Source organism: Castor canadensis, chromosome 13 (assembly GCF_047511655.1).
Source record: "Castor canadensis chromosome 13, mCasCan1.hap1v2, whole genome shotgun sequence".
Taxonomy (NCBI): domain Eukaryota; kingdom Metazoa; phylum Chordata; class Mammalia; order Rodentia; family Castoridae; genus Castor; species Castor canadensis.
Window position 1 is genome coordinate 43,939,835 of NC_133398.1, and position 15,963 is coordinate 43,955,797.

Here is a 15,963-nt window from a genome sequence, read left to right on the forward strand (position 1 = left end):
TCTGCTACCTCTCCCCTCCACTCTTCCCTCCAGCATGTGTCACTTTACACTTTCACACTTGTTTTGCTATGTGCTGCAAATTAGCAGGAACCCTTAAGAAAATTTGCAAGTGTTGGCACCATGTACAAGTTTCTTTTCTCAAGTTGTTTTCTGTGCTGTGGCCTTAGAACCTCTCCTCTGTGATGAGCAGATTCTTGGCTCAGAGAACCAGGAGAGCTATGAAACCGGAATTCTTGTCTTTAACTCTATGTAATCATTTCCCCCCATATAGTATCATTCATTAAGGAACATTAATATCCTTTAAATAGCACATTTTGGCAGTGGTGGTTACCTTTTCATCCCCACCTTGGTAATCTACAAGTAAATTAATTTTCCATATCATAAGTGATTTGTCCTATAACTGTACTCTGGTTCTGGCTTTATTTTATTATCCTAGCATTTTTTTTTCCTCAATTTTTCTTTCATATGTATCTCCTCCTTTATTTCTCATTTCTTTATCTTTCCCTTCTCTTCTCTAAATTCTTGTTGTCTTTCTTCGTTCCTATATTACTTTATCTTAATAAGTAGTTTATGCTCCATGATAAGCCATCAAAAATACGTGGTAGATATATTGAGATCCCTAGAAACATGAATGCAGTAATTTCATATGCTCTTGTTTATTGCAGCTCCTGCAAAAGGAGATTCATTGAGTAAACTTCATCTAACACAGAAATAAAGGGATTCATTGAGATTGTTGCTGATAGCTATCCTGGTTTTGAAGTTGAAGAGCCAAGTTATAGTAGACCAATGCAGTATTCACTACTTAAGAAAGTTCGGGTCAACCTGGTATTTAACCTGAACTTGTGTTGTTGGGAAGAAAGAATACAAATAGCTTGCTCATGGAATGTTTTTTATTTTGGAACATGTTTATCCTATTATATATTTAACTTAGACCTCAAAGAAAAATGAGGGCATAGTAAGAAGGAAAGTTTTCCTGGGAAAAGCTCCGATCATTCATGTTTGTCAGGGGATACCAAAGCAAATTTTCTGAATTGTACATAGCAAAGTCAGAAACTGAATGAAGGAAGAATAGGGAAGACTATTTTCACTTGACTTCTATGTTAATTTGAAAATGTGATTTCTATTGCCCAAGGGTGATAAAACAAACAAACAAACAAACAGAGACTAACAAGGTAACAGATCTGTCCAGAAAGGGCCCTGGATTTAATACGTCATGGAAGGCAAAGCTGGACAATCTCTACCTTAGAAATCTTGATGCAAATCAAAACTTCAGGTACCATCCAATGAGATCTGGTATATTAAGAAAATTTTGGAAGTAAGGAAAAAAATTTTAAATGACAAGAAGAATATCAACGTAGTGCTAGTTTATAAAGGAACTAGAGCCAGGGTGAAAAGTTCAAAAGCTGTTGGTGTGGGTTGGGGGTGTGGCTGAGTGGTAGAGCACTAGTCTAGAAAGCTGTTAGCAGAGTTAGGAGTTAAAGCAACCCAATTCCATGCCAATAACAGTCATTTAATAAATGCATTTTGTTTGAATGAATAAAAGAATGAGCTACCTTTTAATATGCATATGGTTGGAGAAATAAAAAATACAAAGGAAGGAAGAAAGAAAGGGTATGAATATCGATAGGCTTGTGAAATGAGGAGTTTTAAATGCCAATGGATAGAACTATGACAGAAAGAGAAATATCTAGAGTAGGATTCTAAAAACAGTCATATCTAAGCTGTTTTCAATAGATAATTAGAACAAGAATGATACAGTAATTATACTTTATTTTCACCCCATTATTCCTCAAAGGTTTTGTTTGTATGTGTTTCTACTACATGGTGATTGCTGCAAAGCTGATAGTGTTACAGATAAATCTACATAAAAGCAGGAAAAACTAGTTAGATGAAGGAGTTTGTGAGCTTGATACTAGAAATAATGAATTAAATTGAATTAGAGTGACAGTGAGACTTTCAGGTAGAAGTGATGGCCTGAACTCCTCTTAAAAGACGAGAGGGAGACAGGTTTTGAAGTTAACTACAACGGAGGTTTCAGAGAAAGGCCTTTTAATGAAAGGCCCAATTCTATTTCAATTAAGAGGAACCAATGTTGAATCATATTGTAGCATTGTTAAAGCCCAAGGGAGAATAAAAAAATAAAATAGCTTAAACTATAAATATGCAAGTTATGTTAATATGCATTAGTGTTTTTAGAATGTTTTAAGCTTGCAGAATATTAAAATGTCAACAAATGTAATCAAGAGATTCTCCATAAGATTCCTAGGCAGGGATTTGTTTTTAAGTTGTGCCTTTCTATACCTCCTTAAGCAAAAACACATCCCTACTCATCAAGTTAAATCTTTTTTAATTTAATCGAGAATTAAATTTTCTCTGACCTGCTCCAAATGAAAGTTCATAGGTCCATATGCCAAGCTCAAAGGTATAGTCCTTCTGGAAATTTTCTCTGAAAGATGAAGAAAAGGCAACTCAGCTTCTAGTTTTAACAGTCATATTATTTCACACATTTCAGCCACTGTATTACTTTCTACTCTGAAGGTCACTGAAGCTCATTTATGGATGAAATGATTCACTCTTCTCATGTTTGCTGTGGGAAAATGTCATTACACAAAGTGAGATTACGATAAAAAGCTGATTGTCAAAATACAACCCGAATTCAGGTGCTCATAAGATGCAAGTATCCCTGGACTCAAAAAGAATCAACTCCTTTCTATGTATATATCTCAAGAGGGCAATGTTTAGATCCTGAATATCCAAATCTGAAAATAACTCATCAGAGTTGTGCCATTGATGCTTATAATTCATATTCTTTTTTTATTTTGCTTTCATTTTACTATGATAAATAAACATAAAACAAATAAACGTAACATAATCTGTGGTGGGAATTTGTTTCTGACACTTAAAATATTCTTTTTAGTAATAAAATTTAGAGGAAATAAAATTGAAGAGGTTTCCAGTCTGGAAATGTTAAAATAGATTACCTGTTAGACTTAATAACTTTTCAAAAGGAAAATAAAAAATTAAGTTAATAATTTGGGTATAGCAGTGCACACCTGCAATCCTTGCTCTCAAGAGGCAGAGATAGAAGGATCTGGAGTTCAAGGCCAGCTTGGACTAAGCAGCAAGACCTGTCTCAAACAAACCAGCAATAAAACAACAGTAACGAAATAAGTTGGTTGATTTTTTTTCTTTTAAATGTCAACCATAAATAATTTGGAGAATATATTTATTCATTTGTTATGCAAAAGAGCAACATACTTTTTCTTAATACAAAAAAGTAAGGAAATAAGCCATGAAAGGAATAGATTAGGATTAGATTAGGATAAAAGAGAAAAAGACACTCTGGTAGAAGGCAAATTGAGTTGTATGAACCCTTTTTTAGTCATGTTGAGCAAAAAATAATGAATTTATATTTCCCCCCCTAAAAAGTTATTTACACGAGTGTTCCTCATTTCCCCTTGGTCTTTAAGGGAGAAAGAGTTTGACTTGCTGGATTAGCCTCTGTCTTTCCTTTTGTATAAAAACTTTAGTTGAAGAGGTAAGCAGAGATATAACTAAAGAAAGCAGAGATTAAATTAACCTCCATCAAGAAGAGTCAGAGAAGCAAAAAGGTCATGCCAAGAAAAATGTTTCATTCAATAATTTAAAAACCTTACATTCACACTGCATGTGAGAATGACTGTGACAAATGCTTTAGAACACAACCCAGGCCTAGATTTCCAACAGGCTCACAAGTTTATAGGCAGAAACCAGATCCTATTAGGCAAATTCTGCTACTTGCCAAAACAGAATAAAATTTTTGGAGTCCAGGGGAAGCTAAAATTTCTCATTACTAATGTTTTAAGGAGGAGTGGACTTGAAATAATCCTTTACAATGACAATTTACTTATTCTTTGAAGACAAGGTAGGGTCTCAAATAAGTTTAGAAAAAACCAAATAAAGACATTTCAGTCAAAAACAACAACCATTATTATTGTGCCAGTCAGAATCCTGGAAGGACAGGCACTCCAATTATAAAAGTTACCCACCATTTTTAGGAAAGAAGCAGGAGGAACCAGCAGAGTAAGCTGCCAGATCTGAATGGTACCTATAGACATGAGTGAGGGACTTTTGTAGGAACAGTGACCTTTCATAGAGCAATACAACACCTGCCATCCTGCAAGGCAGCCAGAAGGGGAGCTTGAGAATAATACCTCAAAGTCCCTTTCCTCTCCTTATTCCATCTGCTGCAGGAATCTCTTTGACCTGATTTTATCAGAAGCCAAAAGGACAAGTACAAATTTATTAAATCCATGAAATTCAGCTTCCTGGAATGCAGAGCCAAAGGAAAAAAGAAAAAGCTCAATAAGAGAGGCAAAGAGAGAATACCCAGCCCAATCATCATTATCTTTATCATCACTGAAGTTAATAAAATGTCCAAATATCCCAATGGACAGTTTGTATGGGCTATCTCATTTATTTCTCACAATAATCCTAGGCAGGGTATCAATTGTCTTTCATATATTAAAAATCTAATGTATTGAAAAGCTGAGTAACTTGCTCTTTATATCACAACTGCCAAGTGGTAGAAACCAGATAGTGTATTTTTGCCAAATCTCTAGTTTTTCAGGTACACATTCTGCCTTCTTTTCAGTGAAAGATAAAAGCTGGAGGTCTAAGAAATTTGAGACCAATCTTGTCAATTTGTTGCTGAAGCCTAGGGTTCACTGAGGGAAAAAGAAAGAAGAAATGTGATGGGAAGGTATTCTGTGCTATAGTTGGGTGAATATTGGCTGTCTTTGCAGGTATCATGTCAGATGCGTGCCTTATAAGTGAAATTTATAAAGGTAATTCTGAAATAAACAGAGAGGATATGTTGTGGGGAAATGGAATAAAAGCAAAGACCTAAGGGGAAAAACAAAAGGGGAAAGAAGGAAGGAAAGAGGGAGGAATGGGATAGAGAGAAAAAAGGAGAACAGAAGGATAGAAACAGGGAAGTTGAGAGAATCTGCTGTTAAGATTGTTCATGGCGAAAGATTTATAAAACCATTGATGATGATTTTGCTGTTGTGCTTATCCCTAATTGTTTTTGATACCCTGATGATGATTTTATTCTCTCCAGTCTTATTCTTGTCAATGTTTTATCTTCAATAATGTATTATATTTGTATATAATATGAAGGATATAACTGTGACAATTTTTTACATACTAACTTTTCAATCAGAGGGAAAGAAAGGAAAGAGAAATTATAAACAAAAATCTAGAATTCATCTATTTTGCAAAGCTTCTGTTTTCTTTAGTTGTGTAGATATAAATGCTTATAAAACCACAAACATGACAAGCTGGGATCCCAGGCTGCTTTGCTAACATCTGTGTGGGTGGGGATTTAGAAATAGCTTAGATTGCCTTAATGAGGCCCTCCACATTTAGGTACCAAAATCCTCCTTGCCTTTTCCTTCAAATGTCATTGAATTTTTCCAATCTAAACATTGGAAATCTTAACCTATTACTTGTTTTGTCATTCTATGCCCTTTACTTACAGAATTGTCAATAAAATTCTCAATTTTTTAATATGATTTCCACTGGCCTTTCACTAGATACTTAAAAAATTAAGGTATCTTTCAGATTATTTGCAGTTCTTCTGTAACATCGGAGTGCCCTCATATTTTGGCTTAATTTATTTTCAGAACCTATCACATATTCCTTTTACTTATTCAGGTTGTTCTCTTAATTTCCAATATTTGTTAATGTTTTCCTGCACCTGAATAAAGCGTCAAGCTCTAGAAAGTCCACTTTCACCTTCACTAATTATCCTTCTCTCTCAACTCCTCTTTCATTAGAAACAAGGAGTGCCTTTGATAGTTATTTGTTCAAGGTTTACTCAATCAAAATACAATGCATAAAATATCATTAACACCTTACAGTGTATGTTATGTTTTACAAAGCACTTTTAAATCCCTTAGTTGTGTTCTTAATTCTTCAAGAACCAATTTTTTAAAACAGTGAGGTACTGGTCATTGTACAGCTTGTTTGTGAAGATCAGAAAAGTCCTGGTCTGCCCGATCTGTAGTGTTTGCTGGTTTCCATGATATAAATCTACCCACCATTCCTAATTTCAGGCTACAAATGTAACACTGCTGAACAAGGAGATGCAAAGAGAGGTTCATGATTGCCTTTCCTGAACCAGTATGAGCAGTTCTTACCCACAACTGGAAATGAAATTCAGGAAAATTCATGAGTTGTATAAGCTCCCATAGATGATAAAAGACAGAACTGCCACTTGGATCCAGGTTTTCTGACTCTAAACAAATTTTCCTCACAAAATAGGCTGCAGTTCAAAGATACGATTGTATCTTGTGCTGGTCTTTCTGCTACCAAAAGGTCACAATAGAGCCACTCTGCCTGATTTAGTCACCTCTATCATATTCTGCAGTCCAGATGCATTGTGTCCACATGGGTGGACACTGGTATATGCTTCCAAGAAAATAATGCTGCATAATTAAGCTGACTGATTTTTTTGAGGTGAGAGAGGCAATAGACCATTTGTTTCAATTTTAAAACTAAGTTTTAATTCAAGTATGGTATCAGTTATTATTTATATTTATTCTTCAATAGATAGTTCTAAAACCAGAGTTTTTGATCCAAGGCCCAAGTTCCTGAGATTCCTTATGCCAGGTCCGGCCACCTGCCCCTAAACACCAAGTCATGGTCAAAGTGAGGAAAGAGGTTAGCTACACAGCTCTGGACATGCAGTAGTTACAGGCAAAGTACTCAGTTCATCTTCAGCCATCTTTGGGGTATAGGTTCTAGATATGTGGTATAGGTTTAAATTGACAAAAACTTAGGGCCAGGGGGCAAAATGTATGCATGTTAAACAGTTCTGGTCACAAGTGTGGTCTGGTTGGTCATTAGCTCAGTCTTTGTTCTGAGAGAGGTTCCAGAGTTGCAGGCAGTCATCGTAAGGAAGATCTACTGTTGGGTGTAGTTTCTGTCCCTTGCCATGAAGATGTTATCTGTCTTTCCTGAAATTTAAGGTGATTGCAAAGTGACTGCAAAGAAAATCTGTCTTAGAGCAAGGACAGATACAAAACAGAGACAAGGATGCTTCGCTTCTCCTGTTTTTAGTTAATTTGTGGGTCCATGAAGGAATCAGTGCTTTTCAGCAAAAGCAATTTGAGTGCCTCTTACACTTCCTTATGTTCATAATGGATTTTATTTTCAAATGTTCCCCACTGTAAATATATCTGAAGTAAATTCTTAGAATTCTGAAAATAGAATGAACCTTAAGCACCTTTAAGTCAAATCTCATAACTTAATATAATAATTAATATAATTCTCCATTCTACCTTCATGGGTATTCTTCCTAATACATTGTGCCAGCTGCAATCAAAACTTTCCTTGACCATCAGAAAAGTATGAACCCTGTAGTATTTCATAATCTATATTGGGTGGAAAATGATATAACTTCTTTGTTTAAAATAGCACTTCTTTCATTACTCTGATCATTTTATTGATGCTTTCTGGTTATTTGTATTTCTTGTTTAATGACTTTTTCTAATCTTGTTTTCCCTGTTTGTCTATTTGCAGCTGTTTTTAATAATTTTTTATTAACTGTGTTGTGCTTCAAAACATCTGTAAATCAGTCATAATTTATTTAACAAGTGCACTACCATTGATATTTACATATTTCTTAGGTTTTCACTTGATAATCAATGTTATAATAAAAAAACTCATGCACATATATATTATTACTTCCCTAGGACAAATTTCCAGAATTTCACTTGGCTCTCAGTCTTTGCAGACATTTAAGGATTTTGCTTTATATCGTTTAAGTTCCCAGGAGAAAGAATGGCTAGCCCATGTGCCCATCTTCTTGGGCTATTCATATTTGCAGAGAATTTGCATATTTAGTTGCAGTTATAAGATTAGTATTGGAAAAGTTCTTCTGACAGAGTTTCCCCTCTAGTAGGATATCTGAACATATTAATCCTGTTGACAATGAAGGAGATAAATAGATGTCAAGCTTTCCAAAATTTGGGAAAAATACCTTCTAATAGTATTGTCCTCCCCACTCTACTCTTTGTTTTTGTTTGTTTGTTTAACAAAGACAAAAACCTATATTTGCACTTTGAATGGTGGGTTATGACTGAAAGAACTGAGTGGAATTAGAGTCTACTTGAATTTTGTCCTTTAGAGAATTCAAATTTAAGAAGTAAGAGGATTGTTACAAGTAATATCAACATGATCCAACCAACAGAACATTAGAATTGACAGGAAATGAGTCACTTCACTTAGCCAATCTCCCAGATACCACTTGCACATCACTCTTCAAAAGTAAAATTTCCTAAATGAATGAAAATATAAATATTTAAGTTGTTAAGCAAAAGTTATGCAAAGAGTATAGCTTCTTCTTCGGCCCTTTCTCTCCATCTAGCCTTCATTTACCTTTTCACCTGCTCTCATACTTACTAGTCATCTAGTATGTATTTCTACTTCACAGCATGCTTCAAGTTTTTTTTTTTAATTTTTTATTATTCATTTATTCACAAGTGCGTACATTGTTTGGGTCATTTCTCCCCCTTGCCCCCTCCCCCACTCTCTCCCCCTCCTCCTTATCTCTAATTTTGGAGATTAGAGAACCCGTTTTGCCCTTATCTCTAATTTTGTTGAAGAGAAGACATAAGCATAATAAGGAAGACAAAGCGTTTTTGCTAATTGAGTTAAGGACAGCTATACAGAGAGATTCCTAGTTTTTACAGTAGTCCATTGGACCAACTCCAAGTTGAAAACACTCCTTTTTCTTCTCTCCTTTATTGCCTTACTTCACATTTTATCTACACTTCACATTAACGTCTTGGTCCCCAGCCTATGACACTGTTAGAAGGCAGTGAAACATTTAGGATGTGGGACCCAGTGGGAGGAAGGTTATAGGGGGTATGCCCTTGAAAAGCATGTTGGGATCCAAACCCCTTCCAGTCTCCCTGGCAACTATGAGGTACACATGACTTTTCCAATACACATTCCTGCCATGATGTACTGTACTGCCACAGGCCCAAAGCAAAAGGGCCAAGTGACCATAATCTGAAAAATTTGAATCTGTGAATCAAAATAAAACTTTCCTCCTTAAAAATTGACTTATCTCAGGTCTTTTGTCACAGGGCAGGAAAGCTAATGCATGTACTTGTGCTAGAAGGTAACTTAAATAGATTTGGGTATTCACTTTCAGTTAACTCTCTGCAACTACTAAAAACAAACTTCTTTAAAGACCTTGTAGTTAGGTAGACCTGCAGGCAATACCAGTTAACTCAGCCCTTGTATATATTATCAGTCCTATAATCTGCCATAGATTAAATAGTCTGGCCTCCACACGACATAGACCATATAACTAATATCCACTTGCTTTCTGGTCAGTTTTGTGAGTAACCACAGTGACTGATCTACTTTCTCAGTGCCCAACTTCACATGTATTGCAGCGTTCTTTTAACATGAAAATTTAGAATAGTCTTTCTTTCATCCTCAGTTTATTACTTTTGTAATTCAATTTAAATGGCCTTCATTAGTGCCTGTTGGGTAAATGTGTACTAGCACTATCTGCTAAGAAGGGTTACTACAGGGTTTAATGAGATAGCAGCTTTTATGGGAACCATAGGCAAATAATATTTGAAAGACACATAAGACATACTAATAACAGCAACCTGTTATTGATGTCTGCTAGGTATCAGACAAAAGTCAAGTGGACTTTCATTTTTCACAATAATAACTTAACAAGGTAAGTATTCTATTTCCATTTTGGAGGGTCAGACATGTTAAGTGATATTTCCAAGTTCAAGCACCTAGCAGCTGTCAGAGTCATGTGGTGTTGTTTTAAGATTTAAGAGATCTTGGCACACTCTTTGTTTCCATTCACATTATAGCATACACATTAAAATGAATACACTTCTCACATTAAATATGATTTTTCCTATAAAAATGTAACAGACTTTTCATTTGTTTTTGAAATTATTTAATGTTAAGCAGTCCACATAATTTATTAATTGCTATGACTTCTCAGAGATTGTTGAGCATACTTGGAAATTACTGCTAAATTAATTTTCAAATATAATACTTCTATTAATACAAAACAATAAGTAAGTCAAAATAAAATATTTTATAGGTACTGCATTAAATATTTATTATTACACTATAGCGTATGTTTATACATGTTGAAACTAATCTAAGTAATGGGATACATTATCTTGTTAAGTATTGCTTCCATATTGCACTTACATTCTGAATTACACAGATTATAGTTTTTTGTGTCTTATCTTTCTAAGAAGATCTTGATGGATATAAATGGTATGTTATTTTTGCTGCCTTTTCTATAATTAGTACGTGTTATGGATATTACAAAAACTCATCACATGCAAAATGATAGAATTCTTTAAAAAGTAAGTCTAGGCTTGTGAAAAAAGCACTGATGAATAACTGCTCAAACAAACATTCCTTAGATTAAATGTGTAAACCAAGATAATGTGCCCAGGGCATTTAGAAACAGATTTTTTGCATACATCTATACATATATGTATAAATTCTTATGATAAAATAAAGGAGTAGTCTATATTATAAAATATTTGGAAATTACTTGAAAGATATGAATCAGGGTGATTTTCCATCAATTATAGGACAAACCCAGCTATTTTCCTCTTTGATTTCACCTTCTATTTCTTGTCTCTGTCCCAGCTTCAATCAAGGAAGCTAGCAGTTCTCAACACCTCAAGCATATTTCCATCTCTGAGCATTTGCTGGTCTCTTCTGCCTAAAATACTGTTCTCCCAGATAATTGCATGAATGGCTCTTTAATTTTTTCAGAACTAATCAAGTGTTACTTCCTATCCAAAGTAGAAAACTCCAAGTATATCATATAAATGTTAAACAAAATAAGAAAATACCCTGACTAGACTACCTAAAATAGTCCCCTCTATCTCTATTTTTATACTTGGATTTACTGTGTGTATTATTCATGACACTGAAAACTCAGTCCTTTGTCAGAAAGATTAAATGAGTCCATACATGCAAAGTGCTTAGACCAGCACTTGGTATCTGGTAATTTCTATATAAGTGTCTATTAAATAAATAGTCAATCTACCACATTTTGCAGAGAGGAAATGGAATTTCAGAAGTAAAGTGCAACATGAGTATTTGAATGGGATCCTCATTTTCTATTACATAGGCTCAGCTTGAATTATGGTAGTTGTATTAGTCAGTTTTCTATTGCTTTAATGAAATATCTGAAGCTGGGTAGTTTATAATGAAAAAAAGTTTATTTGGTTCACATAGTGAAAGCTAAAAGTCCAAAAAGCATGGTACTGGCTCTAGGAAGGACACCTTGGGTTCATCACCTCATGGTGGATGGTATCATGATGGGAATGTATGCAGGAGGAAGAGATCACCTGGTAAGACACAAAGCCAGAGAGCAGGGAGGGGATAGTTTTGCATGTTATAATGATTCATGCTTTAGAGAACTCATTTCTCCAGATCAACATTAATTTCTTCCTTCAGAGGGCAGGAAGCCTAATAACCTAATTGTCTCCCACCCCCCAAAAGGTTCTACACCACCTCCCAGCACCACTATACTGAGAGCAAACTTCCAACACATATAACTATAGGGTTCAAATCAGCTTCCAGCACATGTAACTTTAGGGAACAAACCACCTGCAACTATGGCAGTAGTTAACTGACTCATTCTCTAATCTCATCCTGCCCATTGGCCACTATAATTTTTCACTTTTTTCTTTTTGGTAGTACTGTGGGGGGGGAGGTTGAACTTAAGGCCTCATGCTTGCTAGGCAGATGCTTTACCACTTGAGCCACACCACCAGCCCTTTTGGTTATTTTTGAGATAGGGTCTTTCTTACTTTATACCTGTGCCAACCCACACCATGATCCTCTTATTTTATACTACTTGCCTTTACTGGGATGAGAGTCATACACCACTAAAACCAGCCTTTTCCATTGAAATGAGGTCTCATGAACTTTTTATCTGAGCTGGTCTTGAATGGTGCTCTTCCCAATCCTCTCTCTTCCTAAGTAGCTAGGATTATAGGCTTGAGCCAACACACCTAGTAATTTTCACATTTTTATGTGGATAGAATATGCTACCAGGCACATTTGTGACTCTTCTAAGCAAATCTAAATAGTGAAGACCAAAGATCCAAATTTAAGGTATAATATTAATCTTTTTTTTTTTTTCGCTTCCACTTCAATTGCATGTTTTATTTCTTCCAATCCCAGCAACAGCACAGAAGCCCAATCACATCCATACCAAACTGGTTTCTAGTATGCTAAGATTATGGGGACCTTTGCCAAAGCAAGTGATACAAAGGGCTCCCAAATGTCGGGCACAAAAGTGCCTGCTAAACAGATGGAAGTAAATAGTGCACTGGCCCCAATACTTCATCAGTTTGACTTGCAATGCAATCTGCACCCTTGAAACTGACAGTCTGGAGTGGGGGGAATATGAGGGAGTGAAGTTGAATTTGCCTCCAATTAGTTCACCCTCTCAACATTAAACAGAGACCAAGAGAGAAATGGTTCCAACATTTCACCACATATATTTCTTCTTATACAGTCTAAGCTGAGAATATCCTAAAATTTCTACAACCAATAACCAAGCCCACTAACTACTTTCCAAAAAAAAGTCACTGATGCAAAAGGAGTATGAACTTTCCCTGCAGAGATCCATGCAATAGCAACAGGGACCAACTACATTTATAAAACTTCTCTGGGAGACTGGAGGCATGGCTCAGTAGAACAGCTGCCTAGCATGCACAAAGCCCTTTGTTCAAACCCCAGTCCTACAAAAAAAAAAAAGACTTATCTCAATGCTAATGCTATATAATCAAGAAGTTATGAAAATTTTGCATTAAACATCACACTGCATATATATATATATATAAAATGTGTGTTTGTTCACATATATAAATAATTCTTTAAATTACTCACAACTGAATTAAATTGACATCCCTGGACATGTGCCATCTTTGTTAACTTGTCAGACTTCCCATTTTGAGCAGCAAGGACCTGAATTTTAGGTTTTTCTTCCACTTCTTTTCTTCAGTTTCATAGTTATGCTTTTGAAAGATACTTTACACAATCAAATTTTGAGAGTTTTAATTGATGAAAGTTTTATTTAAAGATTATTATTTGCATAATTGACTTTCGTTATCTCCTTTGTTTCTATTAAGCATACAATTAACCTCTTTTACCTTATTATCATTTTTTTTCAAGAATAGAATGAAAGGGTTTTTAATCTTTTTACTTCAGATGTGGACAGTTATCAGCTTTGATCATGGGCTGGGACTTGCCACCAGAACCTTATGAAGTACATGTTAATATTGTTCCTTCTGCCAATGATTCTGTCTTAATAAAATAAGAATGTGTAAGTTCTGTTCTCAAGTGTCAAGATCAGTAGTTGTTTGAGCTCTGGTAAGCGAATGAAAGAGACAGCAATGCCCTTATGCCAAATGGGAGTTAAATACAAAAAGATGGGGCGACTTTAGTTCTTCTACCTAGTAATGAAATTAATATACTCTCCACTTTTGTTCATTTCACTACAGAAGGAAATGACAAGGGTTTTCTACTGGGAATCTGATTGCTAATTCTGTTCTTTCTGTTAGCTACACTGTTCTCATTTGGAAAATGAAAGGGATTATTTCCCTCACTGAGGACTTCTTTTTTAATAAGAAAGTATGTGTATAGTATTGGGTAATAAAAAGGAGATCTAGGTTCAGCTCAATACTGATATTTTTTTTTCTTACCTGGCACTTCTATCTACCCCAATGAATCTTCTAAGAGACTTAGAAAACAAAAGACTTCAAGGGAGGAAAGATTAATCAACTGTCTTGAATCTCCCTATTATCTTCACTAAAGAAACATCTTCCTTTGAAAAGACTCTGATGTCAGGGATGACTGTCATTACATTAAGAAGAAAGGAATGGAGGAAGGAAATAAGAGAAGAGGGATAGAGAGAACATTGACGAAAGAGCATTGGAGAGGAAAAAGGGGGCTTCCTCAATGTGATTGACATTCTGATGTCAGCATCTATTTGTCTTGCCTTGCATTCTACTCTATAACTATATGTCTACCTTTTGTTCCCAGCCCCATTTTCCTCCCATCTGAGGATAAATGTTTGGTCTTCAGTGTAATTCACTATATTGCTATTAATATGACTATATTAATAGTAATGCTAAGGATAAAATGTGAAGTTTTCATTGACTTGGCAATCAGCAAATCACCTATCTGAAATCAACCAATATAGGCTTCATTCCTGATGGCCCAATTTAGTTTATTACCTTAGTAACTTCCTGTTAGCCTCAGTTTTTAATTTATGACATGGGAATAATGTAATATTCCTTGCTGAACTCTCTGGGCTCTATAAAAGGACTTAATGAGATGCTAGAAAGCATCCTTGCCAACATTTGTCTTCCTACCTTATATTCTAGAATTTGAGCTCCATCTGGGCAATGTTTGTTCACTGCTGTGTCCCCATGCATAGAGTACTTCCCAAATTGTAGGTGCAGGACAGATGTAATAAATACTCAAAAGAAAGTAAACACTGGATGAGTTGCCTTGAATTCAAGTATTAGCTCAGCAACTTGCTTGCTGTTTGATTCAGATAAGGTTTTATCTAGTTTCTAACAGACATTTTCTGGGAGACTCAACAGTCTAACATCTTTCTGACAAGGTAGTCCTAAAACTTATACTCATTACTAAGGACATGTTCTCCCCGATCACCATTTTGCAATCTTACCCTTAGAAATAATGTTTTCCTACATTTCTAGAGTTGAAAAATAGTGACTTGTTTAAATCGTGTTATGTAAAAAGAATTATTTTTGGTCTTTGTCCCCAGTTCCTGCCACATAGTTCTAAAATCTTTGGAGATTCTTAAGTAATTCTTGATATTTATAACAAGCCCCTTTTAGAGCGTGCCTTTTTCTATCTTCATGATGTGATTTAAGGTAGGCCCTACACAGCCTCAGAAAGTAGTCACCAGAAAGACCAACTGATAGATTTGGAACTTTTAGCTCCACCCACTGACTTCCATGAAAGCAAGGGAGAGTTGGAGTCAGGAAGAAGATATAATGAACACATATGTACAGATATGGGGCGTGTGGTTTTCTGAAGAGGGCATGAATCTCCACGCACCCTCTTCTCCTCCATATCTTGCTCGATGCATCTCTTTAACTTTTCATTATCCATATGAGGTTGAAATTATTATTATTTCAATGATACTAATGTTTAACTCACTGTTTGGAGGTGTTTCTTGACTCATACATAAGCAAACAGCTAGTGAATAGCACAGACAGAACTCAGTAATGCCTGATTCCAAGCCACTCTTTCTCAAAGAGTGCTCCTTCCTCCACTCCTTCTCTCATGCATATTAACAATCAGAACCTAATTAAGAGAAAATATCTTAATGACAAAAAATGATAATAATCAAGATGTTTTATAAGAACATAATTGTTGATTTAACATAAAATAGTGTCTCCTTATTAGAAGACATAATAATCCTTAGATTATTATCAAATGCAGTGCAACTTCCCAGACTAAGTACTTAACAATGTTGCATGAATGAACCAGGATATAAAATATTAATAAATATTGTCATGTACCCAACAAATGGTAGGCACTAATCAAGAACATATTGACAAAAGAAAACAAAACAAATAAACAAAAAACATGAGTCCTAATTCTGAAAGGTCTCAATCTAGTGCATGAACTAGATTCTAAATAAATACATACATACTCACACAGAAATAAGTATATATAAATTATGATAAGAAGCATAAAGGGGAAAACAAGATGCAATATGAAAAAATAAGAATGTCTTTATAAAGAAAAGGTGTTTCTAAAGAAATGATAAGTAACAAGAGCAGATGATTCCCAACTGTACAACCCCCACTTCTCCAGTAAGAAACCCAACCACATCTAAACTAATACCACCTA

At 35.2% G+C, this 15,963-nt stretch overlaps 1 protein-coding gene and 1 long non-coding RNA gene across 45 annotated transcripts in view; one reads left to right on the forward strand and one right to left on the reverse strand.

Annotated features, from left to right (window-relative positions):
- Lingo2 (leucine rich repeat and Ig domain containing 2) overlaps positions 1-15,963 on the forward strand; it is a 1,208,229-nt gene that overhangs the window by 748,400 nt on the left and 443,866 nt on the right. The window lies entirely within an intron of this gene.
- On the reverse strand, positions 11,258-14,573 carry LOC109679093 (uncharacterized). Its single transcript, XR_002211734.2, has 3 exons — positions 14,448-14,573; positions 12,961-13,101; positions 11,258-11,408 (listed from the first exon to the last, which is right to left on the reverse strand). It is a non-coding gene; the product is annotated as an uncharacterized lncRNA (long non-coding RNA).